Source organism: Amblyraja radiata, chromosome 15, assembly GCF_010909765.2.
Source record: "Amblyraja radiata isolate CabotCenter1 chromosome 15, sAmbRad1.1.pri, whole genome shotgun sequence".
Classification (NCBI taxonomy): Eukaryota; Metazoa; Chordata; class Chondrichthyes; order Rajiformes; family Rajidae; genus Amblyraja; species Amblyraja radiata.
This window is the reverse complement of record NC_045970.1, coordinates 13718687-13739117: the sequence shown is the minus strand read 5'-3', so window position 1 is coordinate 13739117 and position 20431 is coordinate 13718687. Positions and strand designations below refer to the sequence as shown.

The 20431-nt window shown below is 45.9% G+C and overlaps 1 protein-coding gene and 1 non-coding gene across 4 annotated transcripts in view; one reads left to right on the top strand and one right to left on the bottom strand.

Moving 5' to 3' along the window:
• The window catches only part of stk32c (serine/threonine kinase 32C), a 286597-nt gene that overhangs the window by 12025 nt on the left and 254141 nt on the right, over positions 1-20431 (bottom strand). The window lies entirely within an intron of this gene.
• trnav-aac lies at positions 5390-5462 on the top strand. The gene has a single exon. It is a non-coding gene; the product is annotated as a tRNA-Val (tRNA).

The following is a 20431-nucleotide window of genomic DNA, read 5'->3' as shown; positions in this document are numbered from 1 at the left end:
GATTACTCACTGATAATTACAAGAAATGAATAACATTACTAGCACACTTCAAAAGAAAAGGTAAATTGTTGAAGCAATTAATATTTTAAACAAAAAGTGGATCATGTAACATCCGGCATTTAACGCTGCACTATTTTCCTTTGTAGTTCGCTCACTGTAAAGAAGTTAAGTCTGACACACTGTAACTTTACTGAGCATTTAATAAAGGCACATGTGAAGCACGTCCCAGTACTGACTGCATCTAGTCTTCAGGCGCACTGGAACCAAGGGAGGATCAAGGGGAGGATATCACAGTTATACTGAGATGACTGGGCATGGTTAGTGGTATTGAGGTAGCTACATTATAGGTTGCATGCATAAACCATCTACATCCTTTCCCTTAGAAATCTGAAATTGAAGTTAGAACAGTGGCAGTGTGATTATACAACACATGCAAATTCAGGCGAAATCACCGTAGCGGACAGGAGGTTTGACAACCCGAACCCGAGCGTGTGCGTATAGCACCATCACCCTCCCCACCAGATAGAAGAGGAGGCAGAGCAGCAGCAGCCGGGAAGGAGAAAGCAGGTGGAGACCCAACCGGGAATGCGGGAGGCGACCCAGCCGGCACGGGTGATCCAGGAGGAGGAGACGGAGGAGAAGGAGAACGAGCAGGGGTGGAAATCATCATCCCGAAACCAGGAGGCACAGAAGGAGGAGAACGTGGCAAGCGAACTGACCGGGGCATGCAGGGAGCTGTGGGGTAATTAGTAATGACAGGCTGGAAGCACAACGGAGGAGCGTAAGGATCCGCAGGAGGAGGCTGCGGCTCGTTAACGGCTAACAGGTGCTGGCGGCTCCGATGGTAGACAGTTCCATCAAAGTCCACCAGGTAAGATCTCGGGGAGTCGTCCACACCAACAACGGTTGCGAGTCGGGAGAATCCGGTGGCTGTCTGCATGCGGGCGACCTGGCCAGGCAGTAGTGGCGAGAGCGGGCGGCAGGACTTGTCGTGAGAGCGGCGCTGTACCTCATGCTTGTGGGCAATCCGTTGCTGAACGGCGGCAGGCTGGAGGACCTTGGGCACCAGGGACTGTTGGGCGATCGGCATCGGTGGGCGAAGCACGCGGGACATCAGACGCTGGGCAGGGGATCGCATGGTAGGGTCCCGTGAGATGTTGCGAAGGTTGTGTAGACCCAGGTAGAAGTCACCATTGGAGAGACGAGACTGCTCGAGCAAATTCTTGGCACTGCGGACAGCTCGCTCGGCCAGGCCATTGCTCTGCGGGTATTCGGGGCTGCTGGTATAGTGAGTGAATAGTGAGTGAAGTTCCACTTCACAGCGAAAGCCTGGAATTCTGCGCTGGTGAACTGACGGCCGTTGTCGGTCTGTAAGCGGACCGGGGACCCGAAGGTAGCAAAGTGTCTGCACAGCTTACTGATAACCATTTCAGAGGCGATAGCAGGGAGAAGGTCCACCTCGAACCAATTGGAGTATGAATCAACCAACACCAGGTAGTGCTTGCCTCGCCATTCGAAAATGTCAGCAGCCAGCGAGGTCCAGGGCATGGCAGGCGCAGGCTGCTGCAGAAGTGGCTGGCGCTGCTGATGTGGGGCCAGGGTGTTGCAATCAGGACAGGAGGCTACTCGGGCTTTAATGTACTTGGCCATGCCGGGCCAATAGTATTGTTCTTGGGCATGTGAGATGGTGGCATCGGCACCGGGTTGCCACATGTGAGCAGCGTTGTAGTACAAGTCGTATAGGGAGGCAGGGACAACCACTTTGTGACCCTTGATGATGATACCGTCCCGGAGCACCAGTTCGTCGCAGACCAGAAAGAAAGGGTGGGCACCCGCAGGCAGTGAGGTGCGTCTGCTGGGCCACCCCCGCTGGATGACAGCTGCGAGCTGTTGCAGGTCGGGGTCGTTGGCGGTGTGCTCAACCAGGCACTGCAGCTGCTTAGAGGGAACAAAGTTGACATTGAGTACCTGCAGATCCTCCTGCTCGTAGGGGTGCCTGTCACAGGAGGACGGGGGGCCCGGGACAGCGCGTCGGCCACATGCATCTCAGTGCCCTTCTTGTACACGATTAGAAAGTCAAACCGCTGGAGCTGTAGCATCATGCGCTGGAGTCTAGCTGGAGCGATGTGGATGGGCTTATTGAGGATAGTCACCAAGGGTTGATGATCCGTCTCAACGGTGAACCTGGTACCGAAAAGGAAGTCCTTGAACTTGGAGCAGGCGAATACAACCGCAAGAAGCTCCTTCTCGATTTGTGCATAGCGCTGCTCAGTGTCTGTCATGGTACGCGAGGCATAAGAAATGGGCTGTAGCGAGCCGTCATCATGGAGTTGCAAGCAGGCAGCACCGAGTCCGAAACGGGAAGCATCGCACGTAACTACAATTGGACGTTGCAGATCGAAAAACTTGAGAGTCGGTGTGCTGATCAGCTTTGTTTTGAGAAGGTCGAAAGCCTGCTGGTGTTGGGGAAACCAGGACCAGGCAATGTTTTTTTTCGTCAGTTGCCTCAGGGGTGCACTCAACTCGCTGAGGTCGGGGATGAACTTGCCCAAGTAGTTGACCATGCCCAGGAATCGCTGCAGGCTGGTCACGTTGGTCGGGGCAGGCAGCTCGGAGACAGCGTTGGTTTTCTGCGAATCGGGTTTCAGCCCGTGGGCTGTGAAGATGTGGCCAACATAGGGTACTTCAGCTACACGGAACTTGCACTTTGACAGGTTGAGTTTTAAGTTGATCTGGTGAGCGCGGTCTAGAATTCGTCGGAGGTTGTGGTCGTGCTCAGCAGCATCTTTCCCGTAAACCAGGATGTCATCCACGATAATGGCACACGGCAGGCCAGCAAACAGTTGCTCCATGGTGCGTTGAAACACTTCGCTAGCAGAGTTGATGCCGAACGGCATCCGCAAAAATTTGAATCTTCCGAAGGGGGTGCCAAACGTGGTTAAGTCTGAAGAGTGTTTGTCTAGAGGTATTTGCCAGAATGAGCTCCTGGCATCAAGGACAGAGAACACCGTGGCCTGGCCGACCTGGGCAGCAACATCTTCTACAGTCCTCATGGGATAATGAGGACGTCTTAAAGCTAGATTTAAGTCTTTGGGGTTGATGCACACCCGTATCTCGCTCTTACCCTTCTTCATGGTGGCGACCATGATGGAGACCCAGTCGGTGGGTTCGCTGACAGCTTCAAGCACTCGCATGTCAACCATGTTCTTCAGCATTGCTTCGACCTTGCCCTTCATGGCAAACGACACCCTGTGCGGAGCACGGACCACTGGTACAACCGACGGGTCAGTTGCGATCTTATATACAAGGGGCAGCTTACCCAGAACATCATCGAATAGGTCAGGGTACTCGGAGAGTGGATTCAGCATCACCCGCACTTCGTGGACAGTACGGCCAAAGGACCAGCCCGAAATCCTGACACGCCTGATTGCTCAACAGAGTCACACAGTCGCAGTCAAGAATGAAGAACGACAGGTCTCTCGAAGATTTCTTCAGCACACAGTGGAAGGTGGCCCTCCCCACAGGTTTAAGCTCCTCTCCCCCATAAGCACGCAATATGGAGCGATCAGCAGTTAACAGATCATTATTTCTAATCTTCCTGAACAGGGATGTTGACATAACATTCACCTTCGCCCCCATGTCTAACTTGGCAGTGAAGGATTTGTTGTTGACAGTGACCAGTACAGAAGGATCGGGGAGGCGAGATTGATTATGAAGGAGAGAATAAACACTGGCATCTCCCATGGAAGTACTGGGCTCAGAGTCGAGGGCAGTGTCAACAGAAGACTGGGAACCGAATTCGTTATCAACTTGTTGCAGGTTGTTTAAAACTTGTCTGGGAGCTGGTGGAACGTTCCCATGGGAGCGACAGGCAGCTGAGAAATGGTTCATCTTCTTACAGAAATTACAAGCTTTACCAAAAGCTGGACACTGCGACTGCATAGAGTGGACATAATTACAGTTGGGGCACTTTTTAACAAGCGGGACCCGAGCGGCATAAGTCAGCCGCGGTGCAGGGTGAACGTTGTCTTGCTTGCGGTGGGGCATAGCAACACCAGTCAGATTGATAGCCCGATTGTCAGATCCCCTCTGCCCATGTAGCGGGGCAACCACTTCAGCTAGTCTGCATGCATGCATAGCTTCAGTCAGGGTGAGATCCGGTTTTCGCAGCAGCTCGGCTCGTAACTTCTGATCTAGCATGCCGGTGACTAAAATATCTCTAGTGAGCTGATCACACATATTCTAGAAACGGCACCGCTGAGCAAGGTAGTGCAGGTCAGCGATAAAACATTCAACAGGCTCATCAGGCTGCTGTTTCCTGGTAAAGAATCTAGCGCGCTCCAATATACGGTTGGAGGACGTCACAAATCTCCGCAAACTTGCGTAAGAGACATACCGGGTCGTTGGCAGACTCCGCTGGCTCGACGACCTGGTCGTTGTCATCCAGGACCGCTGGAATGTAAGTGAAAGCCTGAGCACGCTTCATAGCATCGGGACCGGCAAGGTTCAGCAGGAGTGAGGCTTTGACCGCATCAGGGTCGTTTCGGTGCACGATGTTGATGAAGTGGTTGTAGTCCATCACGAAAGTAGCCCATCGCTCCGCAATGTCAGCGTCAAAGACAAGGGGAGAGGGCTTGCGGCACGAGAATGCCATGGCAAAGAGGGAATTAAACACTAGTAAAACTAGGGGCAAATAAAACCCGATAAACAGGAGGCCTGCGTTAAACCAGCTGACACCATGTAAAGAAGTTAAGTCTGACACACTGTAACTTTACTGAGCATTTAATAAAGGCACATGTGAAGCACGTCCCAGTACTGACTGCATCTAGTCTTCAGGCGTACTGGAACCAAGGGAGGAGCAAGGGGAGGATATCACAGTTATACTGAGATGACTAAGGCGTGGTTAGTGGTATTGAGGTAGCTACATTATAGGTTGCATGCATAAACCATCTACACTCACTATTTTGATAATGTGAGCATAGTTGTCTCTTTTTAATCGATACTCATTAGTCACATCTTTGAATAGATGAAGTGTCTGCACCTGACAGAAGTTGAAAGCAGGCATCTTTGGCAGGGATAATGTCAACAAACAGGCTGAGTAGCCAGTCAGTCTGAAGAATTCTGTTGGACTGCAAACCAGGAGGTAAAAAGGATATGTGTGGGAAGGAACTGCAGATGCTGGTTTACATTGAACATAGACACAAAGCGGCTGGAATAACTCAGGCAACATCTCTGGAGAAAAGGAATAGGTGACGTATCAGGTCAAAACCCTTCTTCAGAAATACATTTTCTTTAACTTTGAATAAATATGAATTTATGGTGAAATATTAGAAGAAACTTAAAAATACAATAAACCCTCATTGCAATGGGCCATAAGATATACAGCGTTGTTTCCGTAGTGTAGTGGTTATCACATTCGCCTAACACGCGAAAGGTCCACGGTTCGAAACCGGGCGGAAACAGATTTTTTCAGAAGGCTTTCGACAAGGTCCCACATAAGAGATTAGTATACAAACCTAAAGCACACGATATTGGGGGTTCAGTATTGATGTGGATAGAGGACTGGCTGGCAAACAGGAAGCAAACAGGAGGAGTAAACGGGCCCTTTTCAGATTGGCAGGCAGTGACTAGTGGGGTACCACAAGGCTCAGTGCTGGGACCCCAGCTATTTACAACATATATTAATGATTTGGACGAGGGAATTGAATGCAACATCTCCAAATTTGCGGATGACACAAAGCTGGGAGCGGTGTTAGCTATGAGGAGGATGCTAGGAGGCTGCAAGGTGACTTGGATAGGCTGGGTGAGTGGGCAAATGCATGGCAGATGCAGTATAATGTGGATAAATGTGAGGTTATCCACTTTGGTAGCAAAAACAGGAAAGTAGACTATTATCTAAATGGTGGCCGATTAGGAAAAGGGGAGATGCAACGAAACCTGGGTGTCATGGTACACCAGTCATTGAAAGTAGGCATGCAGGTGGGGAAGTCCAGGAAAAGGGGCCACAGTTTAAGGATAAAGGGGAAATCCTTTAGGACCGAGATGAGAAAAACATTTTTCACACAGAGTGGTAAATCTCTGGAACTCTCTGCCACAGAAGGTAGTTGAGGCCAGTTCATTGGCTACATTTAAGAGGGAGTTAGATGTGGCCCTTGTGGCTAAAGGCATCAGGGGGTATGGAGAGAAGGCAGGTACAGGATACTGAGTTGATCAGCCATGATCATATTGAATGGCGGTGCAGGCTCGAAGGGCCGAATGGCCTCCTCCTGCACCTATTTTCTATGATTCTATGTTTCTATAAGGGGATGAATGGTATCTGTTATTGCCGATTGTCCGACATAACTCGGTACGGTATTACTATTGTATATAGTTGCAACAAATAACTGCAGATGGTGGTTAATACACAAAAGGACATAAATTGCTGGAGTGACTCAGCAGGGCAGGCAGCATCAAATGTGAACTTGGATAGATGACGTTGGGATCCTTCTTCAGACTGAGTCAGTCTGCCGAGTTACGCCAGTACATTGTGTTGTTTCACCATATAACTAAGCGTCGATGCCGCTGGTCTGTATCAATGAAACTATTTTCACCCATCGCATGGTCTGGTGATACTGCTGTTCCAATTTTAACATTATTCATCTTCCCTGGATCATTACAATATTTGCTGACAGATTTTCATAGATCTGCATCTATTTACACAAATTGTATTTTACTCAGAAGTTGCAGCTGTTTATTTCAGATTAATCTATCTTTTTGAAAAAGAATCGTTCAGTTTTCTAGTTACAAACATAATTTATTTTTAAGGGAGGATTACCTGAGGATTATTAATGGTGATACATTCTTTGGTTTAAACTAGTGTGATGCTATTTTTATATTATTCCCTCATGAAAGTTAGAATTTTGCGGCAAAATCAGATATAAAAAGCAATGCAATAAGCGCTATAATCCTGGGCTGCTATTATTCTAAACACTCCCCTCATCTTTCCATTAACCAAGTAGTAAACACATAACATAAATTTTAATCCATGGCTAGATTTTAAAACCACATTCTTCCAGCAGGGAGCATCACACTATCAGTGCTTTACAGGCAAGCAGCAAATGATTTATAGTCCATTTTAAAGGAAGTAAAATCATCTACTATTTCTGACCCAGATGTTCATTTCAGAAGTATGGAAGGGACTTTCATCTACGATGCAACTGCTTCATTCTTGCCAACTAAGTGCTTATAAACGATGTCCAGATATCCCACGGATTGTAGGCTAATGCGATAAGTGCCGGCAGAGATGATGAAATAGCATTTAGCAGAATGGTTTCATTACTTCTTTTATTTGCAGAAATTACTTGTGGTTATTTTACTTCCTTGCCTTACTGACTGAAGTATCAAAGTTGTTTCAGCTCCCAAAGCAATAAAGCAATTAATCTGTATGTCCCATTGTAGAGAAATTAAATTTTGTAGTATTAATTGGACAGCAGAAGCAGGAAATGAGGTGGAGAGCAGTCAACTGATTTATACCACTTTTATGCAAATCCCATTTTTGATATCATTTTCACCTCATGATTTGTTGAGAGTAATAAAGGCGCTTTTGCGGTTGCAGTACCTAGACTGTGGAACAGCATCCCTCTTCTCATCAGCTGCCCCCTCCACCGACTCTTTTAAGTCAAGACTTAAAACTTAATTAAGATTTAACCCCTGCGTTCCCTCTCTCTCCATCCCTCCCCCACCCAAGTCGCATCAGCTTCTCATTCTCACCTAGCACACAGCTAACAATGCCCTTTTTCCTTTATCATTGTTACTTTTTTTGGCGTATCTTTCATTCATTTGTTCTATATCTCTCTACATCACCATCTACATCTCTCGTTTCCCTTTCCCTTGACACCCAGTCTGAAGAAGGGTCTTGACCCGAAATGTCACCCATTCCCTCTCTCCAGAGATGCTGCCTGTCCCCCTGAGTTACTCCAGCATTTTGTGTCTATCTTTGGTTTAAACCAGCATCTGCAGTTCCTTCCTAAACATGAAGTGATTTTGTTTAATCTGCTACATTTCCTCACTATGCTCAACGTTAGCAATATGATTAATTGTAGATTGTCGTATTCCGATTTGGCTAAGTCTTTAACGTGGTGCTGGCTTGGAATTTAAATTTCCATTTTTTAAAGTACTTTCATAAACCATGTACCAGATGTGCAGAAGTTTTTGATTAGCACCTAGCTTGAGCAGGGATTACAAACATGCCATGGGACACCTTCAGACCTGTTTTCAGAGGCTCATCTTCTGGATTTAACAGTTATTTAAATTAAACTTGGCCTTGATAACAGTTTTTGACATATTTATAAACCTGTAACTATCAAATCAATTCAGTCTAGCTGCGGTTTTTGAAAATGGACTAATTGGGACATCCAGAGGTATCTCCCAAACCTGATGAGACATGAAGAAAATAATTAGCCTAGCAGAGATGTGAATTATTCACGATTTCTCTTCTCCATAGAGTCAGCAACTTCAACATGGCTAAATTTCCGCCTCATGTTGAATTGTTTATCTGCCCCTCGATTAATAAATTTGAATATTGATACAAAATTGAATGTGATGTTATCTTCCCATCTAAAGGCATGCAATCAAAAGTGTCAAAAGCAATTGTTACTTTAGAAAATGGGTTTTCTGGTCATGTTGCTAAATTCATCTTGCTATCATGTGCTCAGAGAATACTAGACTAATTCTCACACGGGAGGCCTGGTCCCCCAACGCAATATTCCACCTCTTCACCAATTCCAATATTTCACCACTCACGCATAGCCCCCAACTGCGCAGGCGCGGCTGACGGGCTCCAGGGTTTGTGACGCCCCTAATCCCCCCTCCTCCCCTCACACCCCGCACTCTGCTCCTTGCCCTTTCCCCCCACGCACTCACTCCATCCCCCCTCAAACCCCTCCACCCATCCAGGGAGGCTTTAGGTGGGGGCCCGGGGCAGGGGACGGCTTCAGGCAGGGGCCGGTGGGAGGGTGGGGGGAAAGTGCTGCTGTGGCCTGCCGCTGGGGGTGGGGGTGTGTGCGAGGGGAGGGGGATGGGGAAGGGGATGGGGGTGTGTGGGTGGGTGTAGTGAGCCCCGTCAGCGCCCGGCCCCGCCAGCACCCACCTCCTTTAATCCCCCCACTCTCACTCCTCACTTCCCCGGGATCTCAAGTTTGCAGCAATCGGGCAGGCTCCACGCTCCGGACCATCTCCGTGAACCGTGCGGCTTCTGGGCCCACAGTTCAGTCCCTCACGGTTTCTGGAGGCTCAGTTCAGTCACTCGCGGCTTCCGGGCATCTGGGCTACCTGGCTTCCTGGCATGCTGACTGACTCACGCCTGACTTGTGGACTCACGCCCGGCCTCCGGGATTTTATTCTCCTTGCCCCCAGAAGGGGCATTCCCTTCATGGTGACTGATAGGCGAGAAGACCAATCTGCCACTCTCACGATTTAAAAAAAAATTGTGATGATATAGGGTGCCATTTGTGTGCAAATTTAAATACGCAGACCGGAAGTGGTCAAGATGAGAGTTTTAGTAATAGTATAGATGTTCACAGTGCTCCTTAAACAAAGTGGCCTCAGATACAGGTATAAAAGCCTCTTAAGAAGCATCCTAAAAAGGCACTTTTTTTGTCATGTTTAAAATCTAGAATGGCATTTGTAAGAAATATTAATTATGGATAATATTTTCCAATAATAATAAAAATAGTATATAGCGAAGTTTAAATGTTTGGACTACTGACGGCCAAGATTCCATCATATAGTGGGCCCTGCTGACAAGTTTGGATAGGACTCTCATTTCTCGGAAAATATACCAATTAATTACTGCAGAAAATTCTTGCTTGAATCAGCCAATGCCATTTATCTGAAGCAAAGGAAGTTTTTTTTTCCTTAACGACATACGTACAAATCTTATGCCAAGTCATCTACATTCTTCATATTCAGTGGGTGTCCTGGGTTGTTAGGGACTGAGCTATTTACAGATGTTGTTTCAAACCTTTCAACCACAATTAATTTTATTGTTATTCTTTTCTACTTACTGTTGTGCAGAAGGCCTAAACTCCGGATGACTGGAATGGTGCTATAATGGAAGTCAAGCATGTCTAGGCCTATCGAACAAAGACATTTCAAAAACATTGAAGGGCCTGTCCCACTTGGGCGACCTAATCCGCGAGTTCTGGCGAGTTTGCCTTCGACTCATACTCGCAGCATGGTCGACACTAGGTCGTAGGAGGTCTTTGTAACTCTCCTTCATGCTCGAGAGTGGTCTCCGTGTACTTGAGGCCTCAGCTAGGTCACGGCGTTTTATTCAATGTTAAAAAATGCCCGCGAGTAAAAAATGGTCGCCATGGAAAAATATCGATACTTTTTTTACTCGTAGGTTTAGTCGTAGAGGGTCGTAGTAGGTCAGCATGTTAGTCGTAGGTAATCAAGGATAGTCGAAGGTAGTCGTAGATAGTCTTCATCATAGTCGAAGGGAGATCGAAGGAGATCGAAGGAGGTCGTCTTCACTCTCCATTATTCGGTGGCCAATTTTCCCGAAGTTAGTCGTAGCTAGTCATAGCTAGTCGAAGCCGGTCTTCAACATAGTCGAAGGTCTTCTACATAGTCGAAGGAGGTCTTCAACATGTCATTTTTTCAAACTCTTCTAAACACGCCAATTATGTCGCCCAAGTGGGACAGCCCCTTAAGGTTTTCTAGTAAACCTCCAGGCACTACAACCAACTACTACAATCCTTAGGTCGAGGGTTCCCAACCAGGGGTAAATTTAGCCCCAGGGGGTACATTTCACCTACCCAGGGGGTAAATTTGTTGATTCCGAATTTGTACATATTTTTTCTCATTGACTGACTGTGTTTGGTTCTGGTGTACCGATATCTGTTCATCATTAGTTGTTCATAAATAAGTGAAATAACATTGTTATGTGCTATTAAAGTTGCCGGGGGTAAACGGGATGAAAAAGGTTGGGAGCCCTGTCTTAGGTGGTGTATCAGAGCTGTGTAGGCTTCAATTTTCAGAGGACATAGTAAAATTATGCCACGTGCTCCTTGCTGATCTGCATTGTCCTGTAACATCAGTAACTGTCTGCATCAGTTTAACTTTGATTCATTGAGCTTGTCCTAGGCTATCATAGGGGACACAAGGCAAACATCTGTCTGCAGATGTACATGCAAGTAACAGATGACCTGTTAGTTCAAGCATGCAATTTCATCCCTTTCACCACTGGCAACCATGGATACAATGTGCAAACTCTAATCTTTGCAGGAAGGCTGAGGGGAGGGGGGAGGGAGGGCAAGCAGGGGGCACAAGAAAGGCAAGGACATTACGATGGTTGCTAATATTAATGGCCACAAGAGAAAGTAGCATTGTAGAAACAAGGAATTGCAGATTTACCTAGGAAAGGCACAAAATGTTGCAGTCATTGTGCGGGTCAGGCAGTATCCCTGGACAATGTGGATAGGTGATGTTTCTTCAAGCTGATTGTCCAAATAAATTTCAAAGTTAAAACTTGGCCATTGGCTTCTGAATCTAGGATTAGCATTGGCGGAGAAACCACTTCAAACTTCTTCTTTTCCTTGGTTTGCTAAGGGAGTTGCACTTTACCCTCTTTTGAGTAAAGCTGTATGTCAGAACAAACCAGCGGAGTTTAGTAAAATAGATGAGAATTAAAAGGGAAAGTATGCATGGGTAAGAATGGGGCAGCTAGCTCCCTTAGGATAAGAACAATGTAGATCCTGGAATGTGAAATGAGCACACCATGAGGTGAATGAAACCACTACTGCTCTGCAAAGTCAGTCTTGCTTAGTTTCAGTCTGAAGAAGGGTTTCAACCCGAAACGTCACCTATTTCCTTCGCTCCATAGGTGCTGCCTCACCCGCTGAGCTTCTCCAACATTTTTGTCTACCTTGATTAGCTTAGTTTAGTTTAGTTCATTATTGTCAGTGTACCGAGGTACGGGGAAAATCTTCTTTGTTGCGTGCTATCCATTCAGCGACAAGACCATACATGATTACAATTAAGCCGTCCACAGTGCACAGATACAGAATAACGGGAATAATATTTAGTGCAGGATAAAGTCCGGTAACGTCCCGATTAATGATAATTTGGTGCAGTTAAATGAGTACGTTTTACTGACAGATTTGGAAGGCTGAATCTTCCATAGGATTCTCCATGAGGGCGGCCATTTGGATCCTGCACCAGGTCTGACCTGGGAAGGAAGTCAATGCCACATTGATTTTCAATGGCGATTGCAGGACAACCATAGGTCTTCCTGAGGACAACCAGTGCTGATGGAGGCCAAACAATTTTCCACCGTGGGGGGGCAGAGATCCTGAAATCAGCGTTAGTCCCTTTATTTGCACTTTGTTTGCAGTGCATTGCAATGGGGTAGAATGGGTTAATTGCCTGTACTAAGGTGACATGGGAGGCTGCACCAGTTTCATTGCTGCAGAGCACATCAGACTAGTCTCAGCAGTCCAGGCTTATAGGAGCAGTAAGGGGAAATGGGGAAAGTGAGAGCAAGGAAATGGGGAGAGGCAGAGTGTGGGTGACAGGGAGAGGCAAAGTGAGGGGATCAGGGCTAGAGAGAAAAAATGCAGTTAAAACTAGACTAAGTGCTATCCGCACGATATAGGAACGATCTTGCTCTCACCGATAAAATTGAATAGTATAATATATAAGAACCCAATTATTCACAATACAATAAGAATTTGGAAACAAATAAAAGTATCCTTGAAATTAAATAATCTATCAGTACTAACCCCACTATTGAACAACCCTGCATTCAAACCATCTCTCATCGACAAAACACATCAACAATGGGATAGTCTGGGGATTAGGAAAGTAGGGGATATGTATGAATTGGGTAAACTGTTATCATTTCAACATTTAAAATTACAATTTAAACTGAAGGATAATCAATATTTTAAATATATACAGATATGTGACTTTATGAAGAAATATACACATAGATTTCAAACTATATTTTTAGACCCTTTAGAAGAAGCAATGAATATTAAGGCTGATTCACAAAAACTAATATCATACTTTTATAATAATATATTAAATAGAGAATTACCCTCAACAGAAGCACTAAGAGAATATTGGGAACATGAGCTAATGATAAAGATCTCGAAGGATAGATGGGAAAAGTATCTGATGAACACACATAACTGTTCCATTAATGCAAGACATAATTTAATTCAATTCAAATTATTACATAGACTATATTATTCAAAAACGAGGTTGAATAAATTGTATCCAAATGTCTCTCCCAGATGCGATAAATGTTTGTTTCAAAACGCTAATATAACACATTCATTTGTAGGATGTACAAAGTTGAATAAATTTTGGAGCGATATATTTGATATATTTACAAAGCTTTTCAACTCAAGAATAGAACCTAAAACGGAATGGATTATATTTGGAATAATAGTAGAAGATATCAATTTAAATTTTTTTAAATTATGGGTTAATAATTGGAAAGAAATTGATACTTAAATTTTGGAAAAATACAGCCATACCAACTGTTAAAATGTGGATTAGGAATATGATGGACATAGCACGCCTCGAAGAAATGAGACTCCGACTAATAGATAAATATGACCAATTCTTAAGGAGTTGGTCTCCTTTCATCGACTTTTTGGAATCATGTGATGCAGCGGTACTGTAAAGATTACTGATTTCAGTTCATGCCGTGGATAGATCTACATCTCCGAATAAAGATTTGAAAATTTCTCTTTTAAGGGGCCTTCTCTCCTATTTCTACTTCCACTTTTTCTTTTTTTTATATACACACTTCACGTTTTTCTATTCTCTACCATCTATTTTTCCTCTTTTTCCCCTTTCTATTGTTTTCTTTTTCTTGTCTTGCTTACTTCCTTTTCAAAACATAAAACTAGAGGTTGTACAGAGAATGGATTACGGTATGACATAGTTGGCACCTAAAATTAGGTTCCACTGTATTGTTTTGTATTGTATTAACTTCTAATAAAATAAATAAACAAAAAAAAAAAAAAACTAGACTAAGTGGGACCCGTTGGGTCCAGCATCACACGGGAGGACTGGTTAACAAGCAATATTCCACCTCACCACCAATTCCAATATTGCTCGCCAGTGGGGGGGGGGGGGGGGGGGGGGGGGGGGGGGGCTGTATGTTGCGCTAGTATGGGTGTTGCGGGCAAAAGGTACTGGTTTCCAGAGGGCTAGTATAGACATTGTGGGCCGAATGGATTCTTGGGCTGGCAGCTAACTGTTGCAACGATTTTAAAAGCCAAGGCGAGGCAAACAATTGGGCTGCAGCCACCTGACAACCAAAATTCATTTTGTGAACACAAAACTTTTTTAAAAGGCGAGGCAAACAATTGGGCTGCAGCCACACCTGACAACCAAAATTCATTTTGTGAACACAAACTTTACAGCCGCATCGAGGGGACTCACCGTGGAGTAGATGTGCGTTCAGTGTTATTCGCAGATCAGAGAGCCGTGACCCTCTCGCTTCCTGGGTCTGGCAGAGACTGACTGAGGCACGACTTTCGGGTTTTATAGTCCCTCCCCCTGCCACCAGCGGGGGCAGCAGAGAGAATGGGGAATTAAAAAAACCCATTAATATCTCTTTGATTTTTCATCGATGGGAAAAATCCTCTGGTCCAGGAAGGCGGAGGGGGTCTCTGAGCGAGGTGGCCAAAAATGACGGCCGTAGGTGGTGGCGTTCTCTCGGAAATCGCAGCACAGTGGGCCAAAAGCGGTCAAGATCAGACTTTTAGTAATATCGATAACAAATTAGATCTTATTACCAGCACTGAGTAGAAACAATCAAATTTACCTTAGTCCTTGCACCATACTATGCAGCAGTTTTATTTTCTCAGCCATGACACAGAAACAAGTTTGGGTTTACACAGATCCTTCTGAAGTTACTGACCGGGAAACATAGGCTAGGGTAGAGAAATGTGTAGGAAGGAACTGCAGATGCTGGTTTACACCGAAGATGGACACAAAGTGCTGGAGTAACTCAGCGGGACAGGCTGAGTTACACCATCATTTTGTGTTTACCTAGAGTAGAGAATCATTGCTGACCTTTTGTTTACACATTTGCCTGCGAACCACTTGACTGGAAACCACAAGGGTCTGAAATCTACCCGAGCTTTCAATAGGTGTGACTCGAGTTACAGTTGTTTGACAAGCAAGCAATCTCTATATTCAACAGGTACAGCTAACTCAAAACCCAGCATGGAGAGCCACTATCTGCTAGCATGTAGCAAACATTTGGTAGCACTCTCCCATATTTTACATTACTAAAACTTTCATCTTGTTTGTTTGTTTGTTTGTACCCATATTTGCGCAAAAACGGTACATGATAGCACGTCAATGTTGGGCCACCTTACTCACCATTGTCCTGTGATGTAAATTAAACAAGTTTCGTTCAGATTGATGGTATATTTTATGTTATTGACGTTTAAAACTTAAAAAAAAGAAAACCGTGCACACGCAGATTGGTCTCCTCTCCGATCAGTCAACGCCACGGCCGGGACAGCGATGCCCCTTCCTGCACCGCGGCCTCTCCCGCCCCACTCACGAACTCCTCTCTCCCCTCCTCACAGTAACTTGTCTACCGTCTCCCATACCACCGGCGGCTGCGGTGGTTGGGTTTCAGTGGAGGCCCTGGTCCCGTCTCTCTCTCCCTCACTCCTCTCCCCCACCCGCCTCTGAGGTAATGGCGGTCCCGTCTATCCGTCCCCCCGGGTGAATGGCTGCGACCGTCCGTATCCTCCGCCGTCGCTGTGGAAACTCACCCCCACGTCCCTCTTGGAGGAGATCTTCTCCACCAGCTCGCCGAAACCCGCGGTGCCCACCGTCTCCATCGCCCTCCATGGCTCGGCCCAATGGCGGCAGCGAGCAGGCAGGCAGGTAGGCTGATGGGCAGGGCTGGGACGGGCCGAGTGGCAACAGCGAGCGGGCAGGCAGGACAGGAATGGGCTGAGCCGGAGTGGGCAGAGGGAGGGAGGGAGAGTCGGATTGCAGGGTGGCCGAGCAGTTTGCGCAGAGTTTGAGTAACTCACACACACACACGATGCAAACTGGTCCAATCGTCAAGTCAACGGGATCTAAACCACAGCTAACAATGAATGACCTGTGGAGGAAAGAACTGCAGATGCTGCTTTTTATAGGGGGGGGGGGGAGGCAGGGAGTGACTGAGGGTAGTGGAAAGGAGAGGGAGTAGAGGTGAGGGATGGATTGGGGGCGGGGAGGAGAAGAGGGGAAAGATCCTGGGGAGGTGAGGAGGAAGAGTGGGAGGGGGAATAGAGGGAGTGTGGGAGGTAGTGAGTGGGGAATAGATGGAGAAGGGCATTGGGGGAGGTCAGGAGGGATAGTGAGGGGATAGGGGGAGGTGATGAGTGGGGGATAGAAGGATAGGAGGGGGTAGGTAGAGGAGTTATGAAGGGAGGGAGGGACTGACTGAGGGTAGGGGAAAGCAGAGGGAGGGAGAGGCGAGAAAGGGATTGGGGGAGGGGAGGAGGAGAGGTGAAAGAAGAGGGACAGAGAAGAGGAGGGGGAGGGAGTGCTGGGGATGAGGGGAAATTAATCGCGCCTGCGCAGTTGTGGGCTATGCGTGAGTGGTGGAATATTGTGTTAAGGGAACAGGTTGCGTTGGGGGAACGGGTGAGTGGTGGAATATTGCATTGGGAGCAGATCACTTAGTCTAGTAACTTTCTAAACAGTAAAGCCCGTGGATGAAAAAAATTGTGAAGAATAAATATTGAATTCATGATAAGCTAGTAACTACAAACATGACAAAGCTTTAATAGTTTATTTAATCCCTGCTCATTTTGCTATGGTGTACACATTAAGTCCACAGGAAGCACAGAAGGATGAAATCCCATTGATTCACAGATTTATATATATCAGGCCCTTTGGAACATCTCATCCAAGCCAACCAAGATGCATACATATGCTTCTCCCAAAACCTGCATTTGGCCCCTGTCCTTCCAAACCTCTCATATCCATGTACCTCTCCAAATACCTTATATAGTGTAACTGTATCGTTACAACTGCATTGTAACAGCATCAGACTCTACAATTTCCTCTGGCAGCTTGTTCTCTACACCCACCATTCTCTGTGTTGAGAGACCTGTTCTGCAGTACCCCATTAAATCCTTCCACTCTCATCTTAATCATATAGCCTCTAGTTTTAGACTGCCTACCCTTGGGAATAAAGACCGTGGCTATCTCCCATATATGTTTAGATGAAGGGATTCAAAATAACAAATTTGCTTATGACACAAAGCTGGGTGGCAGTGTGAACTGTGAGGAGGATGCTATGAGGATGCAGGGTGACTTGTACAGGTTGGGTGAGTGGGCAGATGCATGGCAGATGCAGTTTAATGTGGATAAATATGAGGTTATCCACTTTGATAGCAAAAACAGGCTGGGAGATTATTATCTAAATTGTGTCAAGTTGGGATAAGGAGAAATACAACAGGATCTGGGGCTCCTTGTTCATCAATCAATGAAAGTAAGCATGCAGGCAGTGAAGAAAGTGAAAGGCATGTTGGCCTTCATAACAAGAGGAGTTGAATATAAGAGCAAAGAGGTCCTTCTGCAGTTGTACAGGACCCTAGTGAGACCACACCTGGAGTATTGTATGCAGTTTTGGTCTCCAAATTTGAGGAAGGACATTCTTGCTGTTGAGGGAGTGCAGCGTAGGTTTACAAGGTTAATCCCCAGGATGGCGGGACTGTCATATGATCAGAGAATGGAGCGGCTGGGCTTGTATACTCTGGAATTTAGAAGGATGAGAGGGTTCTTATTGAAACATATAAGATTATTAAGGGTTTGGATACAGGGGCCACAGTTTAAAAATAAGGGGTAAGCCATTTAGAACGGAGATGAAGAAACACATTTTCTCACCGAGAGTTGAATTCCGCATGTGAGTCTGCGGAATTCTCTGGCGGTGGAGGCCGGTTCCCTGGATACTTTCAAGAGAGAACTAGATAGGGCTGTTAAAAATAGCGGAGTCAGGGGATATGGGGAGAAAGCAGGAACGGGGTACTGATTGTGGATGATCAGCCATGATCATATTGAATAGCTGGCTCGAAGGGCCGAATGGCCTACTCCTGCACTTATTGTCTATGCCCCTCACAATTTTGTAAAGCTTTGATAATTTTCCAGATTATCCCTTATCTCCATCGCTCCAGGGGAAAACAGCCCAAAGAGGTCCAATCATATTATTCGTTGATACAATTAATCTACCTGATTCATAATTACCAGCCAATATCTAAATGTGGTAACATTAATGAGGATATTATAATTGAGTATTCAGAGTTGGTATAGAATGACCCACATTTCTCCTTCTAATGGGACCCACAGTAGTATTGGACCAACTAATTAAAATGTTAAGTAAAATCCATCCAATAGGCTTTAAAAATAACTCGCGTTGGTTTGAAATCCTTTTTCTGATATTAATCACATTTGCATTGTTTTAGAGGAAATATGGTCCAAAACTCAGTGACTTAAAATTTCATTTTTCACTGAATTCAATGAAACCAAATTCAAATTCAATGCATTAAAATATAATTACCGGAAGATTTTAAAAGTTGCGGTAGAACTACAATTTCTTTATCACAATCAGCGCTAGTATTTTACTGCCTCAAAGACTGCTTTATGTGGAAACTAGTGAGGTCCGCACAATACATTTTTTGTCACTTTTTCACAGCATTTTGCATTTTACAAATTTGCCAAAAGATGGCAGAACAAAACACAGAGAAACACACAGTGACCATCCCTGCAACAATGATAGCGGGAGAGCAAGGTGAGGAAGTGAACCTTCGGATTCACTGACCGATGCTTCAAAGTTTGCATGGAGGACAGCCCCAGTAGGACATTACCCTTTGTGCCAGTGGGTCCAGGAGGTTAACTACAACACCAGAATCCCTGGGTGGAACTCATGGCAGAGCTCATCATGGGTATCCTAAGTAATTAACAGCATGAGCAGGGTGCTGTCTTCCAGCAGCCAGGTGGAGTTAATAGTAGCCAACGTCAAAGGCTAACAGAACGAGAAGCAATCTGACTTCATGAGGGAGACTGTGTGATTCCTCTGGATGATCCAGTTCTTTCTCACATTGCAGAAACATGCAGGTGGTTAGTTGTGGCCACTATAAATTGAATATGCAGATAAGTGCTAGAATCCAGGACGATTGATAGACAGAAGATAGACACAAAAAGCTGGAGTAACTCAGCTGGTCAGACAGTATCTCTGGAGAAAAGGAATAGGTGACGTTTCAGGTTGAGACCCTTCGTCATTCTGATGTCTGATGAAGGGTCTTGGCCCAAAAGATCACCTGTTCCTTTTCTCCAAAACGCTGTCTGACCCGCTGAGTTATGCCCCTGTCCCACTTAGGAAACCTGAACGGAAACCTCTGGTGACCTTGACCGCGACCCAAGGTTTCCATGAGGTTTTGGTCACTCGCCTGGAAAGCCTCGACCTGGATCGACCGAAGCATGAGCTGCATCTACCGACACAGATCCTATAGGATCTTTGCTACCAACCGCACACACACACACACACACACACACAAATACATCGCGAAGGGATGAAGAAGAAGGTAAATGGCTGCCACAGAGCACGGTAAGTCCTTTAGAGAACGCGGGAGTGGGGGGGGGGGGGGGGAGAGAAGGGGAGAGAAGGGGAGAGAAGGGGAGAGAAGGGGAGAGAAGGGGAGAGCAGGGGGAGAGAAGGGGAGAGAAGGGGAGAGAATGGAGTGGAGACAGTTTTAAGAAGTTTAATAAAGTTTAGCTACCATTTTACCTACCGGCGGGTCTTCTAGGTCCTGAAAACTACAATGAGCCAATCAAAATGGCTGGTCAGCGAAGGAGATGGCCTTCGACTGCCTGTAAGTAAATAGTGACCCCACTCCACTGGCTTCGACCAAACCTATTTTTAGTTGAGGCCGGTTTTGATTATGTTGAAATAATCGAAGCAGCCTAGAAGAAGCCTCGACCAAGCGGAAACCACTTTCGACCATTAGCGAGAGTGACCAAAACCTCCGGCGACCTCATGGAAACCTTGGGTCGCGGGCAAGGTCACCAGAGGTTTCCGTTCAGGTCTCCTAAGTGGGACAGGTGCATTACTCTGCTTTTTGTGTCTATCTTCGGTGCAAACCAGCATCTGCAGTTCCTTCTTACATGGAGTTGATAGACACGTGGGGGGAAATGAAATGGGATTAGGGTAGATGAGTGCTTGATGGTCGGAGCAGACTTGATGGGTCAATGGGCCTGCTTCTGGGTGGCTTGACTCTAAAGTATGTCTCTTGGTATTTCAATAGGAAATAAATTGTATATTGCACTAACCTGAATAAGCAGATCATGTATTCAACAAGTTAATTTTATTTTTAATGCTTCCCGATCGAATATTTAACTTTATCATTTTGGG